This window comes from Protopterus annectens, chromosome 1.part2 (assembly GCF_019279795.1).
Source record: "Protopterus annectens isolate FY-2018-M chromosome 1.part2, PAN1.0, whole genome shotgun sequence".
NCBI classification, from domain to species: Eukaryota; Metazoa; Chordata; order Ceratodontiformes; family Protopteridae; genus Protopterus; species Protopterus annectens.
Window position 1 is genome coordinate 820,500,129 of NC_056727.1, and position 14,917 is coordinate 820,515,045.

Genomic DNA, 14,917 nt, shown 5'->3' on the forward strand with positions numbered 1-14,917 from the left:
AGCCAAGTTTGTGAAAGAATCGGTCAGCAGTTCAAAACTACATCACTTCCTGTGCTCCAAACATTTCACAGAGAACCAATTTCAGCTGGACTACAAGAGTCAACTACTGCCAGAAAACATGAAGCCAAGGCGGCCCGCTCATCAACTACTTAAGGACGCTGTACCTACACTTTTCAGTTTTGCAACCACACATCCAAGGACATCATCTGAACAGTGGCTGCAGCGCAAACAGCATGAAAACATAAGACGCTTGAACAACACATCAATTATGGGATACTTAGATTTGATTAGCATGACATGTACACTGTATGGTCTAATGCTTGTGTAGTATGAGTCATTAATGCCTTTATTATCCCCTGCAGCTAACTGAGGAACTTCTCAGTACAACCCAACCAACCTGGCCAGATGTTGTGAATGGCCAACTGTATGGCCAATGCAAGGCAAATAACTTCATTTTCTCCTTGACATACGTCCAGCACTGATAACATCCAGGGTGATGGTTGGAATGTGACAGTTGCCTGTTTTTTTCCCCTTACTACAGCCTAATGGCCATGTGCAGAGGCAGAATGAAATGGAGACAGTGCATGAGGAAGCAGAGCCTGCAGTGGTTCCAGATGACATGGAAGACCGTCCTGTGCCAGAACCTGTAGAGGTACGTATGTATGAAGACCTGTGCAATATGAACTGGTGGCAGAGCTCTGGTGTACTGCTGAGGGTGTCACTGTAGGGAGAACTGTTTTATTTAGGGAGAGAGACACGAGTAATGCTGCACTACACAATGAGTGTGTACTGATAGGAGATCAGTGAGAAATGTGCATTTTCTGTGCTGTCCAACATGGCAGAGGTTAAACTTTCTGTAGTGGTAAGTATTGACTTGGTGTAGTGTTAAGTGTTTGAACTGTTTTGCGGATAGATGGTCACTGAAAGCATTCTGGAGTACAGCACCAGTGGTCGGTGCTGGTACAGTGATGTGGCACTTCATGGAGTACAGCACCAGTATTCAGTGCTGGTACAGTGATGTGCCACTTCATGGAGTACAGCACCAGTGTTCAGTGCTGGTGCAGTGATGTGGCACTTCATGGAGTACAGCACCAGTGTTCAGTGCTGGTGCAGTGATGTGCCACTTCAATGAGTATAGCACCAGTGTTCAGTGCTGGTGCAGTGATGTGGCACTTCGTGGAGTACAGCACCAGTGCTCAGTGCTGGTACAGTGATGTGGCACTTCATGGAGTACAGCACCAGTGTTCAGTGCTGGTACAGTGATGTGGCACTTCATGGAGTACAGCACCAGTGTTCAGTGGTGGTACAGTGATGTGGCACTTCATGGAGTACAGCACCAGTGTTCAGTGCTGGTGCAGTGATGTGGCACTTCATGGAGTACAGCACCAGTGTTCAGTGCTGGTACAGTGATGTGGCACTTCATGTTCCCTTCCATTGGAAGAAAACAGCTGGAATTAGCACACTACCTGTTAGCTGCTGTAGAGTAATGTGTAGAAATGGTAAAAAAATGCAATGCTAATACACATAATGCTCCAGACAATGACAGTGACAGACTGTTAAACATGGAAATGTGAATTGAGCATCATCCATTGAACCAAATAGTGTGCAATCTGCTGTCCTAAGCAGGATAATTTGTTATGACTGCCTGCTATGCAGTATAAATTTCATAGGTAGTTTTCTCTGATTTGCAGGTACAAGTATATGAAGAAGTAGTGGAAGCCATAGAAATGACTGCAGTGGAAAGGAGTATGTTAGCATGCCAAACAAACTTCCGGCAAAAGAAAGGCATCAGTGTAGGAGTTCAAGCAAAGTTAGTGGAGCAGAATCCAAGACCATGGAAGATGAAGGATGCAGCTATACAGTTTCCCGAAGATGCAGTGTCATTGATGATGGACCACACATACTGCATGAAATCCACACTTGTTCAGACTGAAACGACTCAGTCAGGAAGACCAGAAGATCAAGTTTCCAATGATGACAGTGGCATTGAGTCAGTGTCAACCCATGTCTTAAAGCCACACCTAGCTCAAGTGCCTACATGTCTCTTCAGGTGCAGGCTTGCAGCACTCCAATCAAGCTCGCACCAGATATGCATAACACAAGCATGCAGAGTGAGTCCTCGGATTCTCGGTGGACAAATGAGATGGAAAAGCATCCCAATTGGAGCTACCCTTCTGAAAGCATGACGACCACTGACATGGAAGACACAGTGGTGGAAGAGGATGAAGATGAGAATATGATAAGCGAACCAAAGTTTATTGTTTTTGAGTCTTCCCTTGATTCAGTGCTGTTAAAATTGACCTGCCCAGAATGCCGAAGTCCTGCTGCAGAAGTGGAAAAGAAAAGAAAGTTAGGGTCCTATGTATCTGTGAAGGTATGCTGCATTAGTGGACATGTAGTTCTTCAGTGGGAAAGTCAATCAGTTATAGGCCGAATGCCTGCTGGGAACTTACTATTCACATCTTCTCTTCTATTCAGTGTTAGTAGATATGCCCATATTGCGCATTTCTGTGCATATTTGAGGCTGGAGTTTATCAGTGAGACAACCTTCTACACCATTCAAAGGCAATATTTATTTCCAGTAATGCAGCATACCTGGATACACCATCAGAATCGTCAGCTGGAAGATAGTCAGGGGAAGGAAATAAGGTTAGGGGATGATGGGCAGTGTGATACTCCAGGATATTCAGCCAAATACTGCTGCTATAGCATGATGGACCTGGACTCTGGACACATCATTGACTTTTTGCCTTGAGCAAGTTTGCACAGGAGTATCTTCAGTGGCACTTGAGAAGAAAGCTTTCAAGAAGTGCCTGTCAAACTTGCTGTCAAGAAATGTTAATTTAAGTCTTGTGGCAACCGACTGACATCTGGGGATCTGGTTTGTGATGCGCAAGGAATTCCCAGCAGTGGATCACCAGTTTGATGCATGGCATATGGCCAAAAGCTTGACAAAGGAAATTACAGAAGCTGGCAAAAGGAGAGTAAATAGAGAGTTGCTACAGTGGTGCTACAGTGTTTTCAATCACCTGTAGTGGTGTGCTGAAACGTGCGAAGGCGATGAAGTTGTACTACAGGAGAAGTGGTTGTCATTGCTCTACCATGTAACAGACCGACACAGCTGGAGTGGAACAACAAAGGTTTCATGTTGCGGTCATGAGATGCCAGTGGACGAAGGAGATGAGAAGAAGTGGATGGATGAAGATGATGCATGCTACAGTGCACTGAAGAGGATAGTTGCAAATCGAGTTTTTATTAAAGATTTAAAGCAGGTTACCAAGTTCTGTCACACTGGCAACCTAGAGGTGTTCCATGCATTACTGTGCAAACACTGCCCAAAGTTTGAGCATTTCAGTTTTGCAGGAATGAAGGCACAAATAATTTTGGCCATCCTTGATCACAACGAAAACCTGAATTGTGAACAAGCAGTGGTCCGATTTCCTACTCGAAACTCAGTAGCAAAGGGAGACCTTAGATACAATGTGGTGTATCCGAAGGCAAAGCAGGAGTGGGTAGTGAAGCCAATATTTGAGAAACGAAAGTCTGACTACATCTATGACCTGAATCCAAAAACAAATTAGCCAGCACCAAGGTGTAAAAATGTATAACGTTTATTATAAAGTTATGACAAACAGACCGGTTTCAGCATTAGTTTCAAGCCTTCCTCAGTGTAAGCATCGAAATAACAAGACACTCCTTATATACACACACCCATATAGAAAGAGGAAAATCATTGGCTGTTCACAACAATTCATTTAATCCTGGAGGAATTAAACCCCCCAACTCTATGACCTGATGATGGATGTCATAAAAGCCAAAAGAGGCATATTGGAAATTCAGCCGATGTCAGTACCCACAATTCCAAAGAATATAGTTTGGTGCGAACGTACTGAGAAGGCACTGGTAACTGAAAGACATATTTCTAGGTTTGGAAAAAATAAAGAGAACCCAGGTTAATATAGTAAAGATAACCACGTGCTGGGTAAGTACCTTTTGAATCAGAATTCTTCATACCGTCCATCGATTTTACTTGTTTCCTCTTAATAATCTGGTTTATGAATGGATATGGGTATTCAAGTGCATATTATGTATATGTAAGTGTATATGACTCATCAGTTGACATTAAACAGTGATAGCAAGGTTCATTAGCAGTGTAGCGTACTGACTTACTATGATCCAATGTAATGTCCATCATGGCCTTACAAGCAAGGTCATGTGTTAGTCTTGTTATTGCAATCAACCTAAGGTCTCTGTCCAGGAGACATGGGTGGATCACCCCAAGTTTAAATTACCATTACACCTCCAATGGCACCTGTCGCATAAAAAACAATCCTTTGTGGTGCTGAGACTGGACTCAGATATATGGTGTAGAAATTGGCTACTAGTAAAGTCAATTGGGCAGGTTATATTTGCTTCACCTAGCTACTAGTAAAGTCCATTGGGCAGGTTATAGTACCTTCACCTAGCAAGGGAAGCTTAGCACAACATGAAGACCATGAGCCTTCTCACTTAGAGGCATGGCAGAGCTTGCGTAGGATGGGTCAGTGTGAAACAGAAGTGCCAGTGATTGCTTCTGATCCATAGAGGACAGATGAAGAGCTTGATTCACACTGTTTGTCTTCTGCAAAGTCTGTCAGCCGCAGACACTACTTTTTAGCTATTCCTTAACAAACAATGGTAGCAAGCAGAATTGGTCCAAGACCTGCTCCCTGTGGAACAACACTGCTCAGTGGTGTGCCGGAGAAAGTGGGTTTCCATGCTTGCACTTAACGGTGTTATATGCATTTGCCAGAGAGTGACCTCCCACACTACTGCAGCCTAACATGCCTGGGTAAGTTTGTGATGCCAGAGTGTATGCTAATGCTATACAACAGTTATGTATGCTGTACCCAATGAGGTCCATGATTTGCTACATAGGCTTGCAAATAAGGAGAATCATACTGAAATGGCTGCAGTTCTTCGAGTCAGTTGAATCCCCAACTGTGGCCAAGTCATTTTTTGCAGTGAAAACCGATTGTCCCTGTCCAACAGGCATTGATGGATCAATCAAAGTTGAAATTACCATTTGCCATTCAATTATACAGATTGCAAGCAAAGCAGTCCATTGAGGTGGTCAGACATGAATCTGAATTCTGGTGCCCAACTTGTGTACTCTGTGGGTCAACAAAGTCCATGTGCCAGGTTACAGTACTGCAACATACTTAGGGGAAGGTCATTACAGCGCCGAGACCATGTGCCTTCTGACCTACAGGCAAGGCTGACTGACATATGACTGGCGAGTGTGAAACAGAAGTAACATTGATGTCATCTGATCCATATAGGACAAATGACAAACTTGATTCACAGAGGTTGTCCTCTACAAGTGTTGTCATCAAAAGAACCTACTTTAGGCTTATTACTTAACGAGAAATAGCAGCAAGCAGATTAGGTTCCAGGCAAGGTCCATGTGGCACACCACCCCATATTGGTCTGCAGGAGAATGTGTATTGTCCTAGTTGGACTCTAGGTGTTGGAGTGAGACACATAGTGACCTCACACAGTATTGTCAGCTTACCTGTCTGATGCCACGATTGGTGGTGGCTAATGACAGGAGACCTTCAAAAAGGTAAGTAGGCTGTGCAGAGTGAGGTATAAGACACACTGCAACGCTGCATGGGTGCTGAAAAAATAATCCTGCTGAAATGGACACAGTCCCCAGGTTTCCCAGTCGTTACACTATGACTACACAAAGTTGTTACAAATTCTGGTTAGAGCCAATACATGACTTGTGTGTGTGTGTGTGTGTGTGTGTGTGTGTGTGTGTGTGTGTGTGTGTGTGTGTGTGTGTGTGTGTGTGTGTGTGTGTGTGTGAGAACTGGCTTTGCCCATGTACCAACCCTGACTAAGTTTAAACTGAAAGCATAATCTGTAAAAAATATAATATGCAATTACTTAACCAAGCTCTGCTTCCAATCAGATGTGTCTCAATTGTAATTGTGTCTGACCATGAGAATTGTGAGTCCTGATTTGGGAACATTACTAAACCATTGTACAAAACACCTTGTCTTGTGTCGGACCGTGAGAAATGTGAGCCCCTATTTGGGAACATTACTAAACCATTGTACAATACACCTTGTCTTGTGTCAGACCATGAGAACTGTGACTCCCTATTATGGAACATTACTAAATCATTGTACTAAACACATTGTGTTATATTTTCTAATGTTCTGTAACTTGTGCAATCCATGTAATGTAATATAACTTGAGCAATCTATGTAATTTCTTCTGTTGGTAGATTTTCTCCCGGACCTCTCCTGACAAAGGACATGAATCCAGTGAGACTATCCCAGTAAACAAATGTAACATAATTAAATTAAAATATATCTATGGAGTCATTTACTGTCACATTAATTCTAAACTGCTTATGTATTATGATGCATTGTGATATTTCAGTTACCATTGTTGATTACTTGTACATTAGTATAATACCATGCAAAGTGTTATTTGTAACTGTTCAAAATGAGAACAGTGACATACCTCATTGTATTAATCCTGTCTTATCAACTTGGTGGACATTGTTAAAAGCAGTGACATGGAAATGCTTGTTTTGGGCAGGGCCCAGACTAGGAATTGCATGTTTGCCCTTTCCTTACACAGGGGCTTTAACAAGTGACGGTCACAACAGAAGGACATTAGCTTTGACATAACTGGAACAATGGGTTGCAGTTAACATGTACTATAAGTGCTGAAAGAGCAGACAAACAGTTAGTGAAACATATGTCACTAAGTCCCTATACGCACTACTTTTTCATGACTTGTGAACAGTTGTATTGGTATAGGCCTGGTGGTTGTGTTGTACTGAGGTCATCATTTGGAGAAACTATGCTAAACTGTTGCTGAGAAGTAATATCATATTAACTGTGATGGACCATGATAAATGGGGTGTGGAAACTGGGTGCTGGCCAGTTCACAATCCTGGTATTGAACAACTGGTCAAACTGCCATGACTGACAAGACATGTCATACAATTTAACAACTCTGTAAACATCTCTCTAGGAATGTGTTTAGGACCGCAGTGTGCAACATTGACAACAGCACAGGCTTTCAAATTGGAATGCATATTGGAGCTCTTAGAATATAGAGCAGGTCATTCATATACAATGGGGTAAGTATACAGGCATTAGGAAAGTCAGGTGGTTGAATTTCAGTTAATGTCATGGCTAAGAGCAATCTTAAAATTTGCATGCGTCCATCAATAGAGAATGTAAATGCATATTGAAAGTGGGATTGTTGTGTGGCAGCATTACAGACTGTGTTCGAGTGAATGATGCAGCAGTGTAGTGGCGCTTGTTGTTGTTTGGCAGCTGCAGTTTTATGGACTGGTCTTTGAGGAAAGAAGTGAGATATACAGAATGCATAATTGGCAAAAGGATGCATGTTTGGGGTAGCCTGCATAGTTGCAGGAGTGTTATGATAGTGGTGAGATGAGTGGATCTGGCTGCAGCTGCAAGTACTGTTGTGGTGTGAGTGGACCTCTGTGAGGCTGGCTACCGTGAAGTGGTACAGAGGCTTGTCACGACAGTGCAGTATGCAGTAGTTTCTGCATATGCACATTGTAACCAAAAGCCAGCTTATGGATACATCATTTAAGTACTGCCTTTTGACTGCTGCTATATAGTTAAGTGTATGCGTTAATCTTCTCCTGTATTGACAGGTATTGGACAGTAACAGGCAGGTTGGGATGTCGCGTAGCACTATGTGATGTGGATAATGTTGGCTGAAGAATGGATGAACATGAGAAATGAGTGGTGGCTGCTGTATCTTTCAGGGAGTGAAGAGATTGGATTGCTGTCCTGAAAATACTATTAGAATTTCACCTTGATATCCTTGTTAATAAGGAGAAATTAAGTAGGCACTAAACAGCCTATAATTGCAAAGTACCTTCCTAAGGTAAGGGAAAACAGCTCCTGTACTTTACAAAAAAAAAAAAAAAAAAAAACACCAAACCAGGCATGTCCAAGGGTCAGCTTCCGGTGATTTCTCCTGTCCACCTGGTGAATCTGGGCATACTGGGGCAATGCAACAATTGCTTCATGTACACAGACAAACCTCTCCTCCTACCACCCAAAACTACAACCTGTGAGAGATGCACTTACATAGCCAAAATGGAAGCAAAGCTCTCTACACCCAAGATTGTGCTAGACAGTCAAGAGGAGAAGGTTAACACCCACACTACACCTCAAGCAACACATAGCCCTTCTAAACCCACACCACCAACAATCACATATAGCAACACTAAATCCACATATGCAGAGGCCCTTAACTGTAACCTGCCCAAGCAACAAGGACCTCTGAAGCTGAAACGCAATCAAACACCAATCACAACCAAAGTGTCACATAGTTCACAACACCAGTGTGCCACCCAGCAACAGCCCCTAAGGCAAGACAATGTACCTAACACTTTAGTCATAGGTGACTCTATAGTCCGGCACACTGATGTTTCTCTCACCAGGTTGAACAAGGAGGAAATTACAGTCAGCTGCCTGCCGGGTGCCAGGATCTGCCACATATCGCATGCACTCAAGTCACTACACAACAAGTACAAATATGACTGATTGTCCATGTTGGAGTGAATGACTTGAGACGTACCTCCCTGGACTACATGAAAAGAGATATGGAAGAGCTCTCGGATCATGTGGCCCAGACAGGTATGACCCTAGCCCTGAGTAGCATCCTGCCTTCGCCCAGAATGATACCACAATATAAGGACAAAATGATTGACTTCAACAATTGGCTAAGCTTCTGGTGTCATTCAAAGGGGATCCAGTATCTGTCTGCTTGGGGCGACATGATGACAGACCACAATGCTTTTCCAGAGATGGTCTCCTCCTGTTGCCCCTGGGATTCAGGTTACTGGCTAAGGCTCTTGCCACCCCTATAGTGCCTTTTTTAGGCAAAGTTCAAAGGACAAAACCACCACTGTAACAGGTACAAGCATGCAAAATCTGAAGGTAATGCTACTCAATGCTAGAAGTCTAAACCTCAAAATGCACTCTCTCGAGACACTCCTAAAAATGGAGAACATCGATATCTGTGCAGTAACTGAGACCTGGTTCAAGGCTCCAGAGAGCACCCCTGCAATACCAGACTACAACTCTTACCACACTTTTCAGCCACCAAACCAGGACCGAAACACTAAAGGTGGAGGAGTGTCAATATTCACCAAGGATATTCACACCACCAGGCTAGTTGCCCAACACAATGCGTCTGAAATTCTCCAGGTGCAACTGACACTAGGTAAGACTGCAATACAAATTGTAGCTTGCTACAGATCTCCAAACATTTTATTTATTTATTTATTTATTTATTTAACATTTGTTGACTGGGAAAGTCCAACTAGGTTCCACAGATCCTGTTTTCAGCGGAGGCCCGGGGAGAAATGCTCAAACATACCCCAAGATTCTCACTACACCTTTCTAAACATACTGGAAAATATTAAGATAGAACCAAACACCCTAATACTGGTTGATTTTAACTACCCTGCCATTAACTGGGAAAACTACTTATGTACCAACACCTTTGCCCAACGGTTCTTGGAATTCATAAACTCCAATGCCCTGGATCAACTAATCCATAGTCCTACCAGGGGTTCCAATATCCTAGACCTGGTCATCACCAATATGGGAAATCGATGCTCCACACTTATGGTCACCCCCTCATTAGTCAGGTCTGACCATAAGGTAATCACCCTTAACATCCACATCCCACCCCCCCCCCAGTAAGGAAACCTCCATAAAAAACTTCTCCAAAGCCAACTTCATGCTACTCAAGCCAGAAGTGACAAACTTCATGACACCCATGCAGACAGGAACTGAAAGTTCAACTGCTGAATCCTACACTAAGGCACTGTACGAGCACATCCACTCATGCATGAATCGTGCCATCCCAAATAGAACCAAGATGCTCTCATCCAAAAAAAGGAAGCCAATCTGGTGGTCCCCTGCCATAAACAAACTTTACAACAAAAGGAAGAAACTGTTGCAGAAAAGAGGAAAATCCCAGGATGCAAAAAGCTCCCTTACCAGCCTCAGTAAGAAACTGAGATCCCTCATAAAATCCTCCAAAGCTAGTTACGAAAATAAAATTGGCAAAGATTCCAAAGACAACCACAAGGCATTCTATAACTATGTCAAGAATCTATATGGCAATGCTCAGATCTGTTCTGAGCTAAAACAGAATGGCATTAAATATACTGATCCCAAGGATATTGCCAATATCCTGGCAGATCGATTCAGTGCCAACTTCACCCACCTCTCACCCCCCTAAATGGCCCATCTCAACACCGGAAGATTGCCAAATTCTGGTAATAATAGCCACACAGGTAAAAAACACACTCTCAAAAGCTAAGAATACAGCATCCATGGGACCAGATGACATCCCGGGCTGTGTACTACATGAACTACAATATGAACTGGCACCTCACCTAAATGCCATCTTTAATCATAGCCTTACCTCAGGTTTTGTGCCCACTGAGTGGTGCAGAGCTACAGTTATCCCACTCCACAAGGGGGGATCCAACTTGGATCCCAGGAACTACTGTCCCATCAGTCTGACAAGCCTTATCTGCAAGGCCATGGAGCGTATTATCATGGAACTTATAAACAAAGACATTGGCAACCTTCAAACACTGGACCCCACCCAGTTTGGGTTCGTGAAGGGCTGATCTTGTCTCCTAAACTGACTGAGCCATGGACAAGGGTAAGGTGGTCCGCACAGCCTATCTAGACCTTGCCAAGGCCTTTGACACCATCCCCCACTCTGGAATCATAGATAAACTTACTAAGCTGGGCATTAATCCCTACATAACCAAATGGGTTGCTAACTGGCTTACTGATAGAACCCACACTGTAAAAGTAGCTGACTCCAAATCCAGCGCCAGACAAGTGACAAGTGGAGTACCTCAGGGTTCAGTCCTGGGACCGCTCTTGTTTGGCATCTACTTCTCTGAAGTACAGGTCAACACTAAGGGACTCTGGCTAACAAAGTTCGCAGATGACTGCAAACTGGGAGCCATTATTGAATCCCCAAATGATGTGGATACTCTACAAAAGGGCCTTACAGAAACAGATGCTTGATGCCAGAGCCATGGGCTCAAGCTCAATGCCAAGAAATGTATAGTTATCCCCTTTGGGAAAAAACATGTATCTGTGAATTACCATATAGGTGGCAGTACACTAATCACCGAAAGTGTGATAAGAGACTTAGGGACACAAGTGGACAGTGGTCTCCCCTTCAATAACCACATCGCCACAACAGTCAGGAAATCCTTCTATGTGGCACACCTTATCACTAAGGGCATTTCATCCAGAAAAAAGGAGGTCATTGTCCCACTGTACTCATCCCTCATTAGACCCATTATAGAATACAATGCCCCGTTTGGTATGTACTACTCAAGACATCTGCAACAACTGGAAAGGCCACAGAAATACCTCACTAAAAGAATCACAGGCCTAAAGCAGATGCCCTACGCTGACCACCTTAAAAAACTCCAGCTATACTCTGTCACATATTGTCTACTCAGAGGCGATCTCTGCTTAACATACAAGGCCATGTCAAACCCAGAGCTGTTGGACATGGTACACTTAAAGAAATCCCAATCCCTCAGAGCCACATGCTCCGGGGATCTAAACCTTGTCATCACAATAAACAAAACATGCTGGAGGGATAGGTTCCTGACCCAGAGACTCCCCAGACTCTGGAATAGATTGCCCATACATGTCAAGCAGAGTGCCTCTTTGGCCCTCTTCAAAAGGAACCTTGACGATTGGATGGGAGAAAGGAAATTCACCCCAGGGATCACGTCAGTCACCCTGCTAGACAGGGGTCCAGGGAAGTCAATAGTGTGGAAAGAAATAGCCAGGGAATTGTTATGGCAAGGCTTGTATAGGCCCTAGGGCTGATAGCCTAGTACCAACCTATGAACCTATGAGTAATACATGGCCTGATTGTGATTAAGGTAAGAGACTTTTTAAGTAAGACTCTTGTGCAAACACATGGTTCATCTAGTCAAACAGTTTAATACTGCCTGATAGAGGAATTGGACATTGCAATAGATAATTCAGATCTGCCTTATGCAAGATATGTAAGGCAGCACTTAAGGGACTACAGTACAAGGTCAGACTATTGAGATGGCACCATTTTGAGCTTTTACCCAAGGACACCTCTGGAAACGTTTATAGTGTGCACAATCAAACTAACCAAGTAAACAACCAGATAAAAAAATATTTACTGCAACTTGCTAAGAGCAAACCTCTACAGGTAGCCAGTAAAGTGAATCAAACCAAACAGCCAGAGAATCATGTAAATTTGTTAATACAGGAAAAAAATCTTAATTACATCTGGTAACAGGTCATGTTAAATTTCAATATGTTCATTTTGTTCAGTAGTAATGTAGTAACACAGATGTTTGGAGAAACAGAAATTTGGTATGCATACTTATACATTCTGCATGGCAAATGATGCTTAGGTGGTGTATCACTTGCATACCCCTCTGTTGTATTTGCACCAGATACTGCTAGTGTGCACTGCGGGAATAGAAAGATTAAAACATTACCCTGGTATCAGAGGTGGCAGTGCAACATATTCATAGTGGCTTAACATGAGAGTAGCTCTAAGCAAGCAACATGTGAAACCTGAACAAGCACCTAGAATAATTCAGTGCAGCTTTCACACCTTAAGTCTGAAAATGAATTCACATACTCACATGGACAGGAGTAGCTGCATATTGATGGCTAAAGGTGTATGGGCATGTCGGGTGGTTACTACATTGGAAAACTGGTATGTAATGGTGGCGATATTTGGAAGGCATGAGCAAGCACAACAGTATATTACAGCCATAGCACCAATTGCAGTGGAGGCTGGCAAATAGATTTAGTAAGGGATTTTGTCCATGCACAAATATTTCAACAGTGATTCTTTGCAGTGGCATCCATTATCTGATTCAAGGTAAGTTCACCTTGATGTCCTTTATCTACAAAAAAAAAATCAATAAAAAATTTACTTTGTTATAAGTGACTTCTGGACACAAGAAAAAGGAAGGGGAAAATATAGCAATTTGGTGTGTATGTACAAAGACAAATCCAGGGACATTGCAAAAGTTTTTTTTGCAAACCAACCAGTGGAGAAAAAACATATGTAGGCAAACACTGCATACCAACACACTTTGCACATGCAAATCTCAATTTTTAACAAGAGACTCCCCAGACTCTGGAATAGATTGCCCATGAAGTGATACCTTAACACTTAAATTAATAAAGATCTAAACTGTTTCATAATCTAAATGTTTTATTCTTTAGCTCCTTGGTGCAAGGCATTACAGGAGTTGCTACATAAACTGGATGTGAATGCACCTTACAGGAGTTGCTACATAAACTGGATGTGAATGCAGTCAAGTAAGGCCATGGCTATAGTGCAGCAAAAAAATGTCCCCATTAACAAAGGAAATGCTAGAGCAAAGATTAAATTACATGGGTCAAGCACCCTGCTGAGATCTGCCAATCAATGGAATTACCAGGTCAAATTACCCTCAGGACTTTGACAGCTAGGGAAGTGTTATGGGGGAGGGGAGAAGTAAATAGACTGGAATTCATTTTGTCGCAAATTAGTGCCATTTAAACTAAATTAGAAAAAAGGCAGCAGTAAACAGCACTTTGAGTGTGTTCTGTGACATTTGCACTGTTTTATTTTACTCAGTACTTTGTACGCATGCAACATCTGTGAAATGACAGGAACTTTAGGCAAACGGAGGCCTGCGTGATGTAACATTTTTGAGCCAAACAATGATTTCTGGGATACTGAATGTTTGTTCTTGTTTCGGCTTTTCCCGATTAGGGGTCGCCACAGCGGAACTCCACTCCGCTAATGATTGGCAGTAGATTTTTGCAGTGCCAAGGTGCCAGCTCATCACCCAACCTTCAGCGAAGGCACACCCATTCACACATATCTTTTGAACACCTTCAACTGCAGGGAGGTCATGCAGACTCCAAACAGAAGGCACTCTAGCCGATAATCGAACAGGAGAACCTCTTGCTGTGAGGTGACAACGCTACCGCTGCACCACCCCAGCTTATTTCTGGAATACTGAATGGCAACCTGATTTATCCAAACCACATCAATATGCTAGCCTCCATGTGGTCAGAGTCTGGAATTACATATAAAAATATTTAAAATCCTGTAAATAATCCCAGAGTGCTGTTAAGTGTAGGAAACATCATGCCATGATGTTTTAAACATGTTTTTTGTGTCTGTGAGTGTGGTACTCCTTTAAGATCCTTCTAACATAATTAAATAGGAAGATGGGTTCATATTTAATGAGAGTCCCTTCGCGTTTAACTTTATTTACTTCATCATTGAAAGTTTGCTGATGGCAGGCATTAGAACAAGTTTCACATGAACAGATTCAGTAGCACTCATGATGCTGATATGAAAAGGATATCTAGAAGACAGGACATATGCAATTTTAAGAATTTATGGTTTAAAAAGAAAAAAAGAATTATAAAAGAGACTGTAGATTACAGAAGAGCATATGCTGAAAACTATATTTTCAGAAAGAATCCAGCCATCCAGGATGTTTTTTTACACCCAATGTCTGTTAGTAAGAATATTCCTAAGCAGCTACATCTGCAAGTGCTGACAGCCGAAAAAGTACCTTGAGAGGATGTACAAAATGTAATCACTGGTGAACAAATTTCTCAACAGTGCATTTAACACTAAGGAGAAGGTAAAGATTTTCATACACCCCTTAACTTATTACAGAACAGTGATGTTTCCAGGTGTTTTGGTAGTTACACTGTACTGATGCCAGCAGATATCTAATGTTGACTATTCATATTTACATTAATAATTGCAAAGCCATGCTGCATAAACGTTAGTGAAAGAT

General features: G+C 42.5%; 1 protein-coding gene across 1 annotated transcript in view; it reads right to left on the minus strand.

Moving 5' to 3' along the window:
• RYR2 (ryanodine receptor 2) overlaps window positions 1-14,917 on the minus strand; it is a 6,224,161-nt gene that overhangs the window by 1,080,063 nt on the left and 5,129,181 nt on the right. The gene's annotated exons all lie outside the window — the stretch shown is intronic.